The following is a 17,200-nucleotide window of genomic DNA, read 5'->3' on the forward strand; positions in this document are numbered from 1 at the left end:
ACTCAACATGATTTGAAAAACCAGTGCTTCAGCTCCAGCTGGGAGAGTGACCGTTGCAACACAGAGCAACTTTTGGAGCTAGGTAAAATACAACCAGTTCCCTCCCATCCTCTTTTTTCCTCGATCTGAGAGAGGGAGACACGATGCACCTGCTCTGCAGACAGCAGCTAGAGAACAGGATTTCCACATTCCCCTTTGATGAACTAGCTGGGTCTGCAGCCAGCTCGTCACCCATGCTCCTCTGCAGTTGGGCTTGGTTATTGCTCGCTGCCCCAACATCTCTCCCCCTGGGGAGGAGAAAGCAGAGGAATTCATTGCTCATCTCCTTGCTTTTTTAAGGGGGAAGCACTGCTGGCCTAACTGCCATGGGGATTTGGAGAGAGCCAAGATAAAGGGGTCACCCATAGTTGCTTGCTGTCCGCTGACCCCCTGCAGGCTTCTGTTCCAGAGATGACCTGATGTCCCTGACTGTGCTGTGTTTGCGAGAACCTCAGGGATTGCTATGCAGTGACATTTACATGCAGTGAGGCGTAAGGAGTCCTTTAGGAAACAAGAGCCCTGGGGCTAGGATTTTGCTTGTTACAACCCTGAACTCAGCCAAAGGCCTTGCCTCGGAGTTGGAGCTGGGTTTGAACTGCTTGTCTGGAGGAAGCTCTAATCTTGCTGTTCTCTTTGTCTATATCTTCTACTGTTGTTTGTTTAACACTCTCACCCTCACACCCACACAACTGCCTAGGGCAATCTGATAGCCTTCTGCCCAAGGACCCCTCCCCGCAACTGTTAACCCTGCTAACAGCAAGTCCACTAGAGTCGCTTTGTGAGGTCGGAGAACCTCTGGGAAGTGGGGGTGGGGTGGATACTTTTCATTGTTTGTTAAATAAGATGGTTAGGGTCTTGTGTGCTTTCCTGATCATTCCCTTTTTTCTGTCCCTTCTTCCCTTCCCCTCAATAAACACTGTCCCTGGTGCCCACTTGTAATTTCTTATGTATGTATCCTGATTGACTCAATGACTCCCTGCAATATTACGTTCTCAGAGGCAGGGCACTACCTCCTGTGGACACATCCTCATAAAAGCTGGAGGAACTGTCAAGGCTAATTCCCCACTCTGTTACTTCAAGTGCAGAAGGTGGGGGCGCGCAAGGATTCTAAAAATTAATACTGGCCACTCCAGGCTTGTATTAAACTCCCAAGGTTACAGCTTTTCCCTGACCGTGGATTGGTAGATGTTGCCACCACTCAAGTGCAGAACCCCTTTAAGAGCCCAGGAAGGTGCACTTGGGAATTCCATCCTGTGCGGTACCCTCAAGCCCTTTCACACACACACCCCACACCAGGGAAGAGCTGAGAAAGAAGGGGGGGGGGGGAGAAATGAAAATCAGCTGTTGCTACCAGCTAATTAAACAACATGTGCACAAACCTCTTAAGACACAAAAATCCAATTCTGTTTTTAAAAAAGGTAAATGTTATTAATAAAAAAAAGAAAATACATCTTGGAGCTCAGGCTATTGCTAGATTTTAAAAGAGCAACTACACGGATTAAGCACCAGGAATGGCTTTCTTGAGGTTCAGCTTAAAGCAGTGGTTCTCAAACCTTTGTACTGGTGACCCCTGTCACATAGCAAGCCTTTGAGTGCGACCCCCTTATAAAATAAAAAAACTTTTTATATATTTAACACTATTATAAATGCTGGAGGCAAAGTGGGGTTTGGGATGGAGGTTGACAGCTCGCAAACCCCCATGTAATAACCTCATGACCCCCTGAGGGGTCCCAACCCGCAGTTTGAGAACCCCTGGCTTAAAGGTTACAAGCAAAACAAAAGCACCTGGGGTTAGCACAGAGGAGTCCACAAGCCATAAAGAAATAAAACAGATAACCTTAATCGCGTCTTCTTAGACATTTCCTGATCTACTTACATATGTGGTGTTTCAAATGAGTAGTTTCTAGGGATGATACTGAGGATTTTTCATACCTGTCCCCAAGCTTCTTACCGCATAGCTGTTGCCCTGTCTGCCTCTCCCTAGGAGACAAGGGCAGCTCTATGTTTTTTGCTGCCCCAAGCATGGCAGTCAGGCGGCCTTTGGCGGCATGCCTGCGGGCGGTCCGCAGTCACGCAGATTCGGCGGCGTTTCTGTGGGTGATCTGCCGGTCCCGCCACCGAATTGCCGCCGAAATCGCGGGACCGGCAGACCTCCTGCAGGCACGCTGCTGAAGGCCGCCTGACTGCCGCCCTCACAGCGACCGGCAGGCCACCCCCCCGCGGCTTGCCGCCCTAGGTACGCGATTGCTGCGCTGGTGCCTGGAGCCACCCCTGCTAGGAGAACAACTACAGACAGACAAAAGGGGAGTCTTGCTTCAATTTTAAAAAGTTCTAGCCTTCCCATTGGCTCTTTCGGCCAGGTGCCCACTCACTTCCTTTTACCTATGCATAGCAGTGAGACTTTTTAACCCTTGACAAGTAGAGCAATTAGAGAACAGTTACTAAGAGGGATTTTATAGCTACTGGCTGGCTGGGTGTCCATAAAAGGGAGCTACCCCACTCCCTTCATTCATCACAGGAACCATGCGAAAAAGAGACACCTTTAGAGCCTGTTGTCTGTAAACCGAGAAGACCATGAACATGGTCAATGCCACCCCAACTGAAGGACCTAGGCCTCTCAGCTACAAAGCAAGCACCACCTTTGGAATAGGGGTTTCATGCAGGCACGTATCTGTTAATGGAATCTTGAACAGTGCCCACAGTTGCTATTGCCACTATGAGCAACTAACTAATGTCAGTTATGCTGGATGGATGAGTCCTTAATTACAGGCTTATTTTTACAGGTAAGAATGAGAGCATGGGATTTTTTGACCTACAGCTGTCACGTGGAAAGGAGTTGCTTTCAGAGATTTAACAATTCAGCGGAGTGACTCTGTGGGAGTTTCTCCAGAGAAGGATTGTGAAGCTAAACTTGCCTTTTTTTATGTGTTAAATGTTTCGGAACAGATGGAATTTACCAGGGACCCAGTGCTTACTAATTAGACTACAGTATGGAGAGTAGGGCATTAAGGGATCTCTCACTGGCCAAGGATCAGGAAGAACTCCAAGGTCGAATAGCTCACTGTCAGCAAATGCAATTGTGTACTATTACTGATGCAGCTCCATGAATGTGCACAGCCCTTTAAAGAACAAATAAAAGACAGCCCCCATCCTGAAGAGACTACAGTCTAAGGTTAAGTATAGCATAATGAGAGCTAAGAGGAGATGAAAGGGAGTGAGGATCAGAGAAGGGAGGACAAGGATAATGTAAATAACATTATGCGGCTGCTGGAGTGGGTTTGGAGGGCTCTGGGGTTAGGGATTCTTTAATTTTGTTTTTCAATTGAAAAGTTGAAGTCATTAATTATTGCTGTAAAGTCTCTCTCTCTCTCCCTCTATTCCTTTTGCTCATTTGTGTGACACACCGGGGTAGCAGGGGTGGGAGGGCTGGGGTGATATGGGAAGAAGAGAGCGAGGAAAGGAGGAGCAGGAAGATAAGCCAAGGTGCATAGTTAGAACAACTTGGGGACAGACAATGAGCAACAGCCATGCAGATGAGTCAGTTAATGGCTGAGGCAATGGCATCTACCTTCAAGAGGGATTATCCAGAGACCTGACAGACCAGGGGGAAGGAGCTGGCTCCATCAGCATGATGGAGAGTTCAGAAGAAGTTGTCAGGGGGCTGGAGGCTGCAAAGAGGAGCTGGTAGACCCTGCTTTTACCCCTGCTGCCAGTGCTCTACACAGTGGGGGACGAGGAGAAGGAGCCACTGGGCACCATTGTCCTTAGGCAGCCAAAGGCTGGGCTGGGAGCTGGCAGGCTTGTCTTTCTCCCCTGCTACTGCTGTGGCCTTAATATTGGGAGGCTGTTCTGATGGCGTTGTTGGCTCTAAACCAGTGGTCCCCAAACTGTGGGGTGCACCCCCCTTGGGGGGTGCAGAGGAATGTTCAGGGGGCATAGCTGGGCCCAGACCAGCCCCCGCAGGGGGCAGCGAGGGAGCAGCACCCAGCCCCACTCTGCCTCCAGCTCTGCTACGACCCTGGCCTCAGCTGCAGCCCTGGCTCTGGCTGCTGGCCCCAACCAAGTCATGGCTCCATTCCCATCCGCAGCCCCAGCCTCAGCCTCAGTCCCCACCTCTGACCGCAGCCCGGCTGTGGTTTTGCTCCCAGCCCTGGCTCTGCCCCCCGCTGCAGCCTTGTGGCCTGGCCTGGCCACAGCTCCAGCCCCCAGCAAGGGGGAACTGCAGATGGGGAAGGGGGAGGGGAGTAAAAAGTTTGGGGTCCACTTCTCTAAACTCCTCTCCCTTGAACCCTGTGACTCATGAAATGATTCCAAAAAGATGGCCCTGGAGCAGTTCTCTCAGCCTGTGCTCTCTTATCTGTGTTTATGGTTGGCTTGCATCACCTTCCCATTGCAAGCTCTGGGACTAGGAGCTCCACTCCTTCAGCTAGGAAAGAAGGAAACTTCTTTCCCATCCATGACAACACAGTCTGGAGCAAGACCATTTGAAGGGATTTAAATTCCAATCTCATTTATTGGGCCAGTTTTGCCATGCACCCCCCTGAGCAATGGTATTAACATGAGAGTATGCTCCCACAGCCGCCTGTAACCATGGTAATCCTCTCTCTGTCCTGTGTATCTGCCTGCTTTCCTGCTGTAGACCACAGAGTCTTTACAGCTGTAGGAAAGGGAGCTGGACTCCATCCTGCCTCTCCTTTCCTCGGCAAGACTGCATGAGGTGGAGACAGCACGGCTGAATTTTCAGCTCCCTGCTGGAGTATGCAGGGTACTGTTGTAACACTGGCAGACCCCAGTCGTCGGTGGACGCCATCGAACCTGGGACACCTGCAGATAAATACATGAGCCTCTACTGCACGAGCTAAAAGCCATATGGCTCTTAGCTAAGGCTACAGAGCAGACTCATTAATCTCTCTCTAAGTGGTCTCAGTGCCACTAGATGGGACAGAAAACCACACCCAGGAGGTGTGTGAGTTACACTGTCAGCTAGGAAAAAACATCCCTTGAGTTGTAAAACCAAGCAATATTGATCAAGAGTCAGAGTCCCACCTAGAACCCATCTAGGCCGGATCCTGAGCAACTCAAGGTACGTCTACACAAGAGCTGGAGATGCAATTTCCAGTTCAAGGAGACATTGATCAAGTAAGCACAGTAAAAACAGCAGTGCAGCCACACCAGTGTGGTCCCATCTGAGGCCCAGACTCAGATGGCACACTTCTATGGCTAGCATGCTGTCAGAATTGCTGGGTGGCCAGCTGAGGCAGGAGGAGATGCAGGTTGGATCAGGCACACAGGGAGTCTGTCATAACTACTACACAACAGGAGAGTTCCTAGCCAGGTAGTGATGTCAAGTAGACTGGAGAGACTGTCTTCTTCACTCAGGAGCCTATATACCTGCCTGGGGATCACCTGGCTGGGTCCTTGCCTGTGGACTGGCTGAACCCTGGTCGAATGGCATGGGGCCTATCACAAGAGCTACAGATAACTGCGTCTGATGACTCATCCCGCTATCTGACTCAGGGATGACTCATTAGTAGGGGTCCTACCAAATTCAAGGTCATGAAAAATGCCTCATGGACCGTGAAATCTGGTCTCCTACCGTGAAATCTGGTCTTTTGTGTCTTTTTACCCTATACTATACAGATTTCATGGGGGAGACCAGTGTTTATCAAATTGGGGGTTCTGACCAAGAAGGAAGTTGCAGGGGGGGGGGTCGCAAGATTATTTTAGGGGGGTTGCAGTATTGCCACCCTTACTTCTGTGCTGTCTTCAGAGCGGGGTGGCCGGAGAGCGGCGGCTGCTGACTGAGGACCCAGCTCTGCAGGCAGCAGCGCAGAAGTATGGGTGGCAATACCATACCATGCCATACTTACTTCTGTGCTGCTGCTGGTGGTGGTTCTTCCTTCAGAGCTGGGCTCCTGGACAGCAGCCGCCGCTCTCCAGCTGTGCAGCTCTGAAGGCAGCGCTGCCACCAGCAGCAATGCAGAAGTAAGGATAGCGATACTGCAACCCCCCCCATCAATAACCTTACGACCCACCCCCTCAACTCCTTTTTGGGTCAGGATCCCTACAATTACAATACTGTGACATTTCAGATTTAAATAGCTGAAATCATGAAATTTACAATTTTTAAAACCCTATGACAGTGAAATTGACCAAAGTGGATTGTGAATTTGGTAGGGCCCTTCTCGTTAGGCTTAAGCAGGCTCAAAGCTACCTCAGGCTTAGGCAGCCTCATCACACACGCAAGCTTGATCAGAGCTAGCGTGGCTACATCTCCTCGAGCTGGAAAATATACCTCCAGCTCCAGTTATAGACCAGGATGTAGGGAGTCCAGCCTAGTGGTCAGAGAAGGAGTCATATATAGTGGGCAGAGCAGGCATCCAGGTTGGGGAACTGAAGCCAAGGGTCGGCAACAAAATCAACTGCCAGTTACCAGAGCCAGGGGCCAAGCCAGAGTCAGAATCAGGAATTGAAGCGGAGGGTCAGAGTGGAGGTCAGATACAAAATGCCAGAGCAAAGGGTCAAGCCGGAGGCAGGGGCAGAAGTTGAAGGCCAGGGTCAGAGCCAGGACTGGTCACTGAGGATTGGAGGTGAGGCATAAGGGCAGGAGGAGAGGCAAGGATCAGAAGCAGGGTGGGAACAGGAGTGAGGGCAGGAGCCAGGAGCAGAGCAGGAACCAGGAATAGGGTTGGGTGCAGGAGGCAGGCACGAGCAGAGTCCAGTGCAGCCACAACAGGAAACCTCCTTGTAGCTCAGACAATCTTCCTGTGCCTCCTTCTGGCTTAAATAGCATAGCTGGACCAGTCAGTGGAGCCAGATGATCCTCCAATCACAGCTCCCATGGGTGGTGCCTTGGCTGGGGCTATAGCCCTAGCAGCTTTCCAGCCCACCTGGTTTCAGTAGCCATTGGGTTGAGCCCAGGCTGTGGTATCTGTCTGGGGACTCCTAGACTGGGGCTCATGAGCTGGGATAACACACCCTCCAAGGGAGTGGCTGGGGCTCAGAGTTTCTCAGGATCAAGCCCAGCGCCATCTCTACAGTGTTACTTTGTGAGCTGGAACCACATTTCTGCTGGAGTCATGGGCAGGAGCAGAGCAGTGCTGCTGCTGTCGCCTTGAACGCTGGTCTCACTGGCCATTCTCAGTGTAAAAAGGAGCAACCGGGGGAGAATGGGACTATTGCCAAACCATCCAAGCTGAAACAGTTGCCCATAGCTTGAGCCAACCATCAACTGCCCCGGGGGCGTTAGGACAAAACGTCCTCTGGGAGCAGGTTTTGGCACATGGGCGAGATTCAGCCCTGTGCAAAGGCCAGCACGAAGGCGTGGCACCACTTAAGCTTCACTTCAGTCCTATTTTGAGCATAGATCTTGTGCTGCCCCTATACAAGGGGTGAATCTCAGCCTGATTGAACATCATGGGCTTTCTCGACCTTTCCTTCACAGCATCTGCCAGCCGGGATACTGCACGAGATGGAGTCTGGTTCAGTCTGGCCTTGTCATTCTAATATTCCTGTGAAGGGGAGAGAGAGAGAGGAAGAGGCCATATAAAGCTCTGTCTAGCTCCACTTTCCCATCTTTCATTTTACTGACAATTTGGAGATTTCAGGTCTGGTTCTCAGCTGTGTGAATTGGCATGAGCTCCAATGAAGTCAATGGACCTGCTTTTACTGCCACCAGCTAAGGATCTGGGTCCTCAGTTTTATATCGGGACAAAGCTATTCCTTAATCCTTTCCCAGCTGCATGCTGACCAGGGGAGCATAGTTGACTGTCACAACACACTGCATAAGAGAATTCAGCACACAGAATATTGTGCATAGAAGAAATAGGTGACTGAATTCGGTCCTAAGAGAAGAGGAAGCACATGGGTATACACTGATGTGAATTAGGGTAACAAAAGCCACTTCTGTGCCAGGCAATAAAGCTGGGGAAAGTGAAAAATGTAGTAAGAATAAAGTTTCCATTTCACTAGAATCTCTTGCTCCTCATGATCCTAAAGAACTTTACAAGTAGGCCTTGCCACAAGAAAGTTGTTCCATTTAACTAAAGGTGTGATTTTAAACTGATTTAGGGAAATCTGTGCAGACACTTATTCTGGTTTAAGTCAGGCTTATTGCAGCTTAGGCTACGTCTTCACTACGAGGAGGGGGGGGTTGATTTAAGATACGCAAATTCAGCTACGCTATATTCGACGTATCGCAGCCGACTTACCCCGCTGTAAGGACGGTGGCAAAATCGACCTCCGCGGCTTCCCGTCGACGGCGCTTACTCCCACCTCCGCTGGTGGAGTAAGAGCGTCGATTCGGGGATCGATTGTCGCGTCCTGACGAGACGCGATAATTCGATCCCCGAGAGGTCGATTTCTACCCGCCGATTCAGGCGGGTAGTGTAGACCTAGCCTTAGTTTGAGCTTATTAGGAATCAGTTTAAGCTAAACCAAAATAAACCACTCAGACCAAAATAATAATGTCCACACTGGTGTTTGCATAAGTTCAACTAAAGTGGTTTAAAGTCACACCTTTCATTAAACTAGAGTCCTGTTCCTGTGCAGACGTTCCTTATATCCAGGAATCACAGCCTCCACCACTGAAATGCAGCCACCTCTGGGGCCAGACCTGCAGATGTTATAAATCAGTGTAACTCTATTAGCTCTGCCAATTCATATCAGCCAAGGATCTTCCCTCTAGGGTACAATGCAGCAGTTGCTTAATGGTGCACAGCAACACTACACAATCTTGTAGGGCAGGAAGTGAGAAACACCACCATGTCCCATTAAATTTGAAAGGTAATTTGAATCTGCCCATGAATGCACATATAATAGAAAAGATGGGGACATAATAGAACGCTCATATATTTTTCAACTGTAGATCTCAAAGTGCTTTGCAAAAGAGTATCATTAGCCCCATTTTACATATGGGGAAACTGAGGCCTAGGGTGGGACCTGATTTGCCTAAAGTTACCCAGTAGGTCAGTGTCAGAGCTGTGACGAAGAAGCCGTTCTGAGACCACAAGTACAGTCTCATGTATTCACATTAAAATTCATAACAAGGTCTGACTTTTGTTGCCTGGCCCTCCAGTTGCAGATGTTCTCTCTGTTTGGGCAGGTCTGAGATGCACCTTCAAAGCTGGCTAGCCCCCAGGACCTTCTTTGGTGGCTTTGATTTCTTTCCAAGTCATTGGGACACTCTTTTCTAGGGCTCTCTGAAAGTGATGTGGGAACTATTTAGAGCAGGCAACTCAAAATTATCAATCTACTTGCAAATCTATATCCACTAATAGCCGAGAGAGCTTAGCAAATATCAGCTCTCAGTCCCGTGGCTATTGATGCATTGTGCAATTCCTACAGTAACTGCTTCTGGCTTTGTCTCCGCCTAGATCTTTTGATCATGTCTAGATGAAGTAGCCCCTTGTGTTGTACACAAAGGACCGATTCTTGATGACACATTCCAAGGCAGTGAATGAACACAAAATAATGGAGTCATTCTGAGTGTCACTCTGTATAACATATCCCTCCAGGAGCAGTAAGAAGGCTGGCCAACTGCTGAACTAGAGGGAAGCAGTATGCCAGGACAGATACCTGAGGGATAGTAGGAATCTATTACATGGAACTGACCTACTTGAGACAAATTGCAGCCAAGCAATAGCCACAGGTATCTCCTAATTAAGGTACTAATTATTATTTATTTGTATTACAGTAGTGCCTAGAGGTCAGGGCCAAAGCCCCATTGTGGAGGATGCTGGACAACCCTAGAGTAAGAGACAGTCCCGGCCCCAAAGAGCTTACAATTTAATTTGAGAATGGGCCAAACAAGCAAGTGTCACAAGCAAAAAGAGGAAAGGGATAATATAAATAAGATCACCTGGTGCCAGAGGGAGCGACTGCACAGCTTAGGGGTGTGGGATGGTTCTAAGAACATCAATTCCAACTGAAGCACAACCCACCGGATGTTATTTGTATTACGGCAGTGTCCAGAAGCCCCATTTGAAATCAGGGACCATGGTGCTAGGTGCTGTACAGACTTATAGCAAGAGACAGTACCTGCATCAAAGCATGTACAGCCTAAATAGACAAGAGAGAAGGGAAATAGAGCACTGGAGGTAAGGAGGCTGATTATGAGAGGTACTGAGCACACACAACTCTAACTGAAGTCAATGAGACATGGAGGTACTCAATACCTCTGAAAATCCAGCCAAAGTAACTTTCCCAAGGTCACAGAGGAAACCTGTAGCAGATCCAGGAATTAAACTCAGATTGCTTGAGTCTCAGTCCAATGCCTTACCCACGCAGCCATCCTTCCTGTCCATTGCTGGTTGGCTGTAGAATTGGGATAATGCTACACACCCACCTTGCAGGGGTGTTGCTCTCTGTGAACCCAGGCTGATCCAGCAAAACAGAGCAGAGTGCAGAGACCAAGCAATGTGAGGTGCAGGATAGGAAAAAAAAAAAAAAGAAAAAAAAAAAAGAAGAGAAATAGAAAATCAGGATCAGAAAATAAATTCTTACTTAAATCATCACTATGACCATCAGAGCATTGTTATAACTTAGCCCTAGGTTAAAAACACAAGGCCATATTTCGTTACAGAAAAGTAACGAAGTCATCTGATAGCAGAGATTGTCCGCCCCCAAATTTAACCCCTCATCCCACCACCAGCCCCACTGCAATACAGGAAATAATAATAGCCCCACCAAGTGCCAAGAGAGCTAGAACTGACTAGCCTGTATGCAAGAACAGATGTTCTGATCTGCAGATGGGACCTCAGCAGCAAAAACGAGGTGTTCTGAAGTGGAGGAGCCTTCTACTCTAGCCAGAATTGGATCTCTGGGAACAGGCCTGGTTTGCACAATTTCATGCTCAGACTGATCTCCCTCTGGCAACAGGTGGGACCTGCCCTTAGCTACCTGCCACATGAGCTGGTTAAGATGTACCCACAGCAATCTGGGGAAGAGTTATCACTTCCTCCAAAGCCAGCAGATAGTTGAGCCTCGATGTGCTAAACATGGGGGTAATGGAGCTTTCTGGTAAGTGTAACTGACAAGAAGCAAATCCACCTTGAATCAATTGTGCCAGAGCAGAATGTTAGTTTTCACAGCACTCTAATCACCTGTCTGTGTGCACCATCACAAACATGACAAAAATTGAGCTGCATGTCAGAGATGGCAGGGGGAAGGGAGGAGGAGGATTCACTAGCTGCTTTCAATCTGCAGAGAGGATCTAGAAGGGAAGAAATTCATGAGGGTTGTTGCTAACAGTGAGTCCTGCGGCAACGTGCCCTCTTGTTTTGCTATATAATGACTTAGGCCTGGTCTACACTACGACTTTAATTCGGATTTAGCAGCGTTAATCCGAATTAACCCTTCACCCGTCCACACTACAGAGCCAGTTAATTCGAATTAAAGGGCACTTAAAATCGATTTCTGTACTCCACCTCGACGAGCGGAGTAGCGCCTAAATCGATTTTGTTAATTCGAATTAGGGTTAGTGTGGCCGCACACCACCGAATTACTGTGGTTAAATTAATGGGGTAGTGTGGCCGCACACCACCGAATTAATGTGGTTAAAAACCGAATTAATGTGCTTAGTGTGGCCGCGCACAATCGAATTTATACAACCTGTTTCCCAAATTCGAATTATCTAAATTCGGATTAATCCCGTAGTGTAGACATACCCAGTGATACTGGCCACCAGGGTGAGGTTACCATGCACCTGGGCTTAGCCTTTCAGATAACAATGGGAGGGCAGGGTAGCAATTAATGCAAAGAATGGGTTAGCACTGTGTCTGATCCCAGCTCTGCCTCTGATTCACTGCTGGGCCAGTCACATAGTTGTTCCGTGCCTCAGTTTCTCCATTGGTAAAATGAGGCTAATACTTTGCTGACAAGGGCATATGAGGAACGCAGTAATACATCCAAAGTGCTTGTCAGCCACAGAGTGAGGGGCAGCAGAGTGTGTTATTGTGCTAATAAAAACAGAAAGCACTTTAGAACATTTAACTAAAACACACTGATTAAAATCTAAACCTGCCAAAGAAACCAGTTCCATTGGGCTGTAGTGATATTAACTGATACCACTGCAGACTCTCAGCCTCACTTGCAATCAGGAGTTATTCCAGACAAGTCACCAGGGCAAGTGAGAGAAGCACCAAAATCCTCTGTGTTTCTAATGAGCCTTTAACTATCCAGGTGCTGTAGTTAGAGGTGTAAAGTGATGGACCCTGTAGACAATGAAATGCAGGATTTCTCTTATCCAGAATTCTGCAGCTATAACTAGACTTGGAGCTACCTAGGTAATTGCACACCCCACCAGGTAGTACTGGAGGGCCCGGAGTGGTATCAGATCAACACTCTACAGCATCTGTGTCTGAGGGGTGAGTGTTTAAATACCCATAAGTCTCCCCTCCTCTTTCCCCTTTTCCTCCCACTTCCTGCCCCTTTGCTTCTCCTTCCTTTATCCTCCCCATCCTTCTGCCCCATCTGTTTGGAATTTGCCATCTCGCTACTGCCAAGCAGCTAAGCCGAGCAGGGCCTGTGGGCCTGGCTTCTCATCTAAAGCCCCATCGGAGCCCACTAGAAAAGAGGGGAGGAGGCTGGGACGAGGGAGAGCAAAAAAGAGGCAGGCAGCCCCCAATGTGTTTGATCTAACCCATTCTACAAGCTCAGTGACTTCTTGTAAAGTGCAGTGAGATCCCCGAGTGAACGATGCTTTAGGAGGGCAAGTCCCATTAAGGATTGAGTCTGGCTGAGGGGCATCCAAGGGCAGGTAGCAGCTCTCGTTATGTATACCAATTAACCAAAGCACTGGCCTGGTGCGGGAGCTATGGTGCCCCTAGTAGGGCTGAGGGATCTGTATTTTGTCTACACTGCCCCTTTCCATTTCTGCTAGATAGCCTGGGAACATGGGCGATGGTGAAAAGGAGAGCTCCTGATCATGAGCTACAGTACAAGCTTGAGTAAGCAAAACTGCACACACAGAGCCTGATCTTGCCAAGTGCTGAGCGCCCTGAGTTCCCCGCGGCACTGGTGGGAGTGGAGGGCACTCAGTGTCTCAGCATCAGGCCCATCATTGTCACAGTCCTTAGAAAGCCTTAACCGAATAAGGACAGAATCACAGCCTTCGGCTCCCGTGCACCAGCCTTATTTGTGTTGTGTAATATAATGGTGAACTAGAAAATAACAGTCTTTGAAGGGAGCCATGATAGGGATGGAGAGAGGAAGTGGAGAAGGAGATGCGGTAGGGTGGCAGGGGAGCTATGATCAAGATGGTGGAGCCTGAGAAATCTTTTTGGGTACAAATCTTCAGGGAGGTTATTGGTTTTGTGTGTGGATGTGCTCTGCCAAGTTTTCCAACGGGCAGTAGCAGGAGTCTACATTGTTTGACCTCCAGAGACTGATTCCTTCCATCCCAACTGGTTAGAAAGTTCTTTCTTTCCTTGCTGCTAAAGAAGCTGGATTAATTCTGATGGTAAAACACAGCGTCAGCTGGGCAAAGTAATATGCAAAATCTGCATCCCCTGAAGTGTTTGCTGAGTGCCTCTGCAAGGCTGGTGGGCTAGCACAGGGCTTGGGAAGGAGAGGAATCATTCATGTGGAGAGCCTTAGCTTTCAGTTCCTGGGAAGCTCTCCTAGTTTTTTGTCAGACTGAAAATAGACAGGCATAGCCCAAAGGGTCATAGGTATCAATCAAAAATCTGCAGCATGCCGAGAAGTGCTGTCTGATCAAACATTTCAGAGTGTTACACAAAAACATGGATTTGAATTTTTTGTTATATATATTGTTGTGGGGCTGATACAGCCATCACTGTTTGGGGGCAGGAGTGAGGTGCATTATGGCCCTGCAGTTGAGTCTGTAGGGCTGCGCCCAGTCTCGGGGCTGCGGGCCCTGTGGCCTTAGTCTGCGATACAGCCCTTGCTCTCAGGGCAGGGTGGCCTAGTGGCCAGAGTCCACAATACAGCCCTTGCTCTCAGGGCAGGGCGGCCTAGCGGCCAGAATCAATAGTGTAGGTGAGCTGGGCCACCACACTGGATAGGGGGACGCGGGCTCACCCTCTCCACCGGGTCCCAACCCGAGACTCTGTCAGTGGCAGGGTTGCCCACCACCAGCTCAGTGAGGATCCTACCAAAACACACCAAGTCTGTCTCCGCTTCTACCACCGCTTCCCCGCAAAGTTTCCCTGGGTCACTGCCTACCCAATCCTCTGCAGTTTGCTGCCTCCAGGTCTCCATGGTCTCTCCCCGCTCTGCAGTGTCCCAAGCCTGTGTCTCAGGGTCTGTCTCCATCTGGCTGACTTCCACATCCTGGAGTGCAGGTGTTCCTCCCCCAGGAGTCAGAAGCGTACCTCCTTCCTCGACAGCAGTCAGCCCAGACTGAGCTGCCCTCTTGCCTTTTATATCCCGTCTCCAGCTGGCGCATGCCCAGCAGAGCCGAGGGGGCGTGGCCTCCTCAGACAAGAAAGAAGGGTTAACCCCTGCTGCACCAGCGCTGGGCTGATACATGCCATCACATATGTTATGAGCAAAACATGAGCCCCGTCAAATGGACTGTTTGGAAGCACAGCATGCCTGATGTTTCAGCTCTGTGCTTTATCTCCTGGATGACTAGAGCACAATGGTAGATTCATAGATTTGAACCATTATGAGCATCTACTCTGATCGCCTGCATAACACAAGCCAGAGAACCTTGATGACAGACACAATAGATCACAGGATTATTGGTTATGCATTGGATAGAAAACACCTTGTGATTATATGCTTAATTCAAAAGGTAACAGTCAAAGAGTATGTTAACGACTTGCTGAGCAGTGGGGATTAGTTCAGGTGCTATATACTTAGGGTGTGTCTACGCTTCAAGATGGGGAGGTAAATCCCAACTCAAGGAGACATACCTGTGCTAGCTCTGATCAAGCTACCGCGCTAAAAGTAGTGTAGTCAGGGTGGTGCGAGTGGCGATATGGGCTAGTCACCCCGAGTACATGCCTAGTATATTGGACATACCCTTAGAGGGAGCCAACAACACCATCTTTTCCTGGTTGCTTTTCAAGGCATTGGGGGTGGTTTCATGTACCCTTCCCAACTCAGCCTCAGGGAAAACCCAGGACCAGAAGCCAAGGTAGGGAAGAAGCTGCAGATCAGTAGGATCTGGTAGATCCAGAGATGGGCATAGGGCTTGTGAGGAAGGACAAAAGAATTAGAAACTCATGTGACTGTGAGCATCTGTTTGTGTAAATCCTGGATTGCTTGACCAGACTAAAGGCCTCCTGACATTTACTCTCTCATCAATCATTCACTCATCAATCAATCACTTTCTTAAAGCAGCTTTTGTGGTTGTGCAACATTACTGGGTCTTGTACTGCAGCTCATGATCAGGAGCTCTCCTTTTCACCATCACTCATGTATCCCCGGGCTAGCTAGCAGAAATGGAAAGGGCCAGTGTAGATAAAGTACAGGCCCCTTAGCCCTTCTAGGGGCACCATAGCTCCCACACCAGGCCAGTGCTTTGGTTAATTGATATACATAATGAGAGCTGCTACCTGCCCTTGGATGCCTCTCAGCCAGACTCAAGACTTAATGAGACTTGCCCTCCTAAAGCATCGTTCATTCGGGGATCTCAGAGCACTTTACAAGCAGTTGCTGAGCTTATAGAATGGGTTAGATCAAACACATTGGGGGCTGCCTGCCCCTTTTGCTCTCCCTCGTCCCAGACTCCTCCCCTCAGGCTTCAGATGAGAAGCCAGTCCCACAGGCCCTGCTCGGCCTAGCTGCTTGGCAGTAGGAAAATACCAAACAGATGAGGCAGAAGGATGGGGAGGATAAAGGAAGGGGAGGTAAAGGGACAGGATGTGGGAGGAAAAGGGGGAAGAGGTCATATGACCCGTCTGATGCTAAAAGAATCCTACTCCCAGGATCCTCCAGCACATTCAAACTCACCAAGCTTTACCACACTCAAACCAGCAGAGTCGCAGACCTCACCCAAGACAATATAACCTCTGGATCAACAGCACAAGACTCTGGCTGAGCGGCTCCAGCCCGGCGGCCCCAGCCCCGGCCCAGTGGCTCCGGCCCGGCAGCCCAGCGGCCCCAGCCCCAGCCGAGCTGCTCCGGCCCGGCGGCCCCAGCCCCGGCCCGGCAGCCCCAGCTGAGCGGCTCCGGCCCAGCAGCCCTGGCCCCAGCCCGGTGGCTCCAGCCCAGCAGCCTGCCGGCCCAGCGGCTCCAGCCCAGCAGCTCTGGCCCGGCGGCCCCGGCCCCAGCCGAACGGCTCCGGCCCAGCGGCCCCAGCCCAGCGGCTCCGGCCCGGCAGCTCAGGCCCAGCGGCTCCGGCCCCGGCCCTGGCCGAGCGGCTCCGGCCCAGTGGCCCCGGCCCTGGCAGAGCAGCTCTGGCCTGGCGGCCCCGGCCCTGGCCGAGCAGCTCCAGCCCGGCGGCCCAGGCCCTGGCCGAGCAGCTCCAGCCCGGCAGCCCCAGTCCTGGCCGCCCCAGCCCCGACCCCGGCCCAGCGTCTCCGGCCCAGCGGCCCTGGCCCCGGCCCGGTGGCTCCGGCCCAGCAGCCTGGCGGCCCAGTGGCTCCAGCCCAGCGGCTCCGGCCCAGCGGCCCCGGACCAGTGGCTCCGGCCCCGCGGCCCAGCAGCCCCAGCCCGGCGGCCCAGCGGTTTCGGCCCAGCGGCCCCAGCCCCGGCCCGGTGGCTCCGGCCCAGCGGCCCGGCCCGGCGGCCCTGGCTGAGCGGCTCCAGTCCAGTGGCCCCGGCCCCGGCCCAGCAGCTCCAACCCGGCAGCCCAGCAGCTCCAACCCGGCGGCCCAGCAGCTCCGGCCCGGCGGCCCTGTCCGAGTGGCGCCGTCCGAGCGGCGCGGCTGTAGCACCACCAGCCACCTCCAGGCAACGCGGTAATGGAGCAGGGAGTGGGTGTTGGATAGAGGGCAGGGGAGTTAGGGGTGGTAGTGGTGGGGTGGATAGGGGTTGGGGCGGTCAAAGGGCAGGGAACAGGGGGATTGAATGGGGGCAAGGCAGGGTCCCGGGGGGAAGTCAGGAAGGAGCAGGGGTTGGATGGGGCGGTGGGAGGCAGTCGGGGCAGGGGTTCCAATGGCAGTCAGGAGACAGAGAGAAGGGGTGGTTGGATGGGGCAGGGGTCCCGGGGGGCCATCAGGAATGAGAGGAGGGGTTGGATGGGGTGGCG

Source organism: Terrapene carolina, unplaced genomic scaffold (genome assembly GCF_002925995.2).
Source record: "Terrapene carolina triunguis isolate 2854851 unplaced genomic scaffold, T_m_triunguis-2.0 Scaffold838, whole genome shotgun sequence".
NCBI classification, from domain to species: domain Eukaryota; kingdom Metazoa; phylum Chordata; order Testudines; family Emydidae; genus Terrapene; species Terrapene triunguis.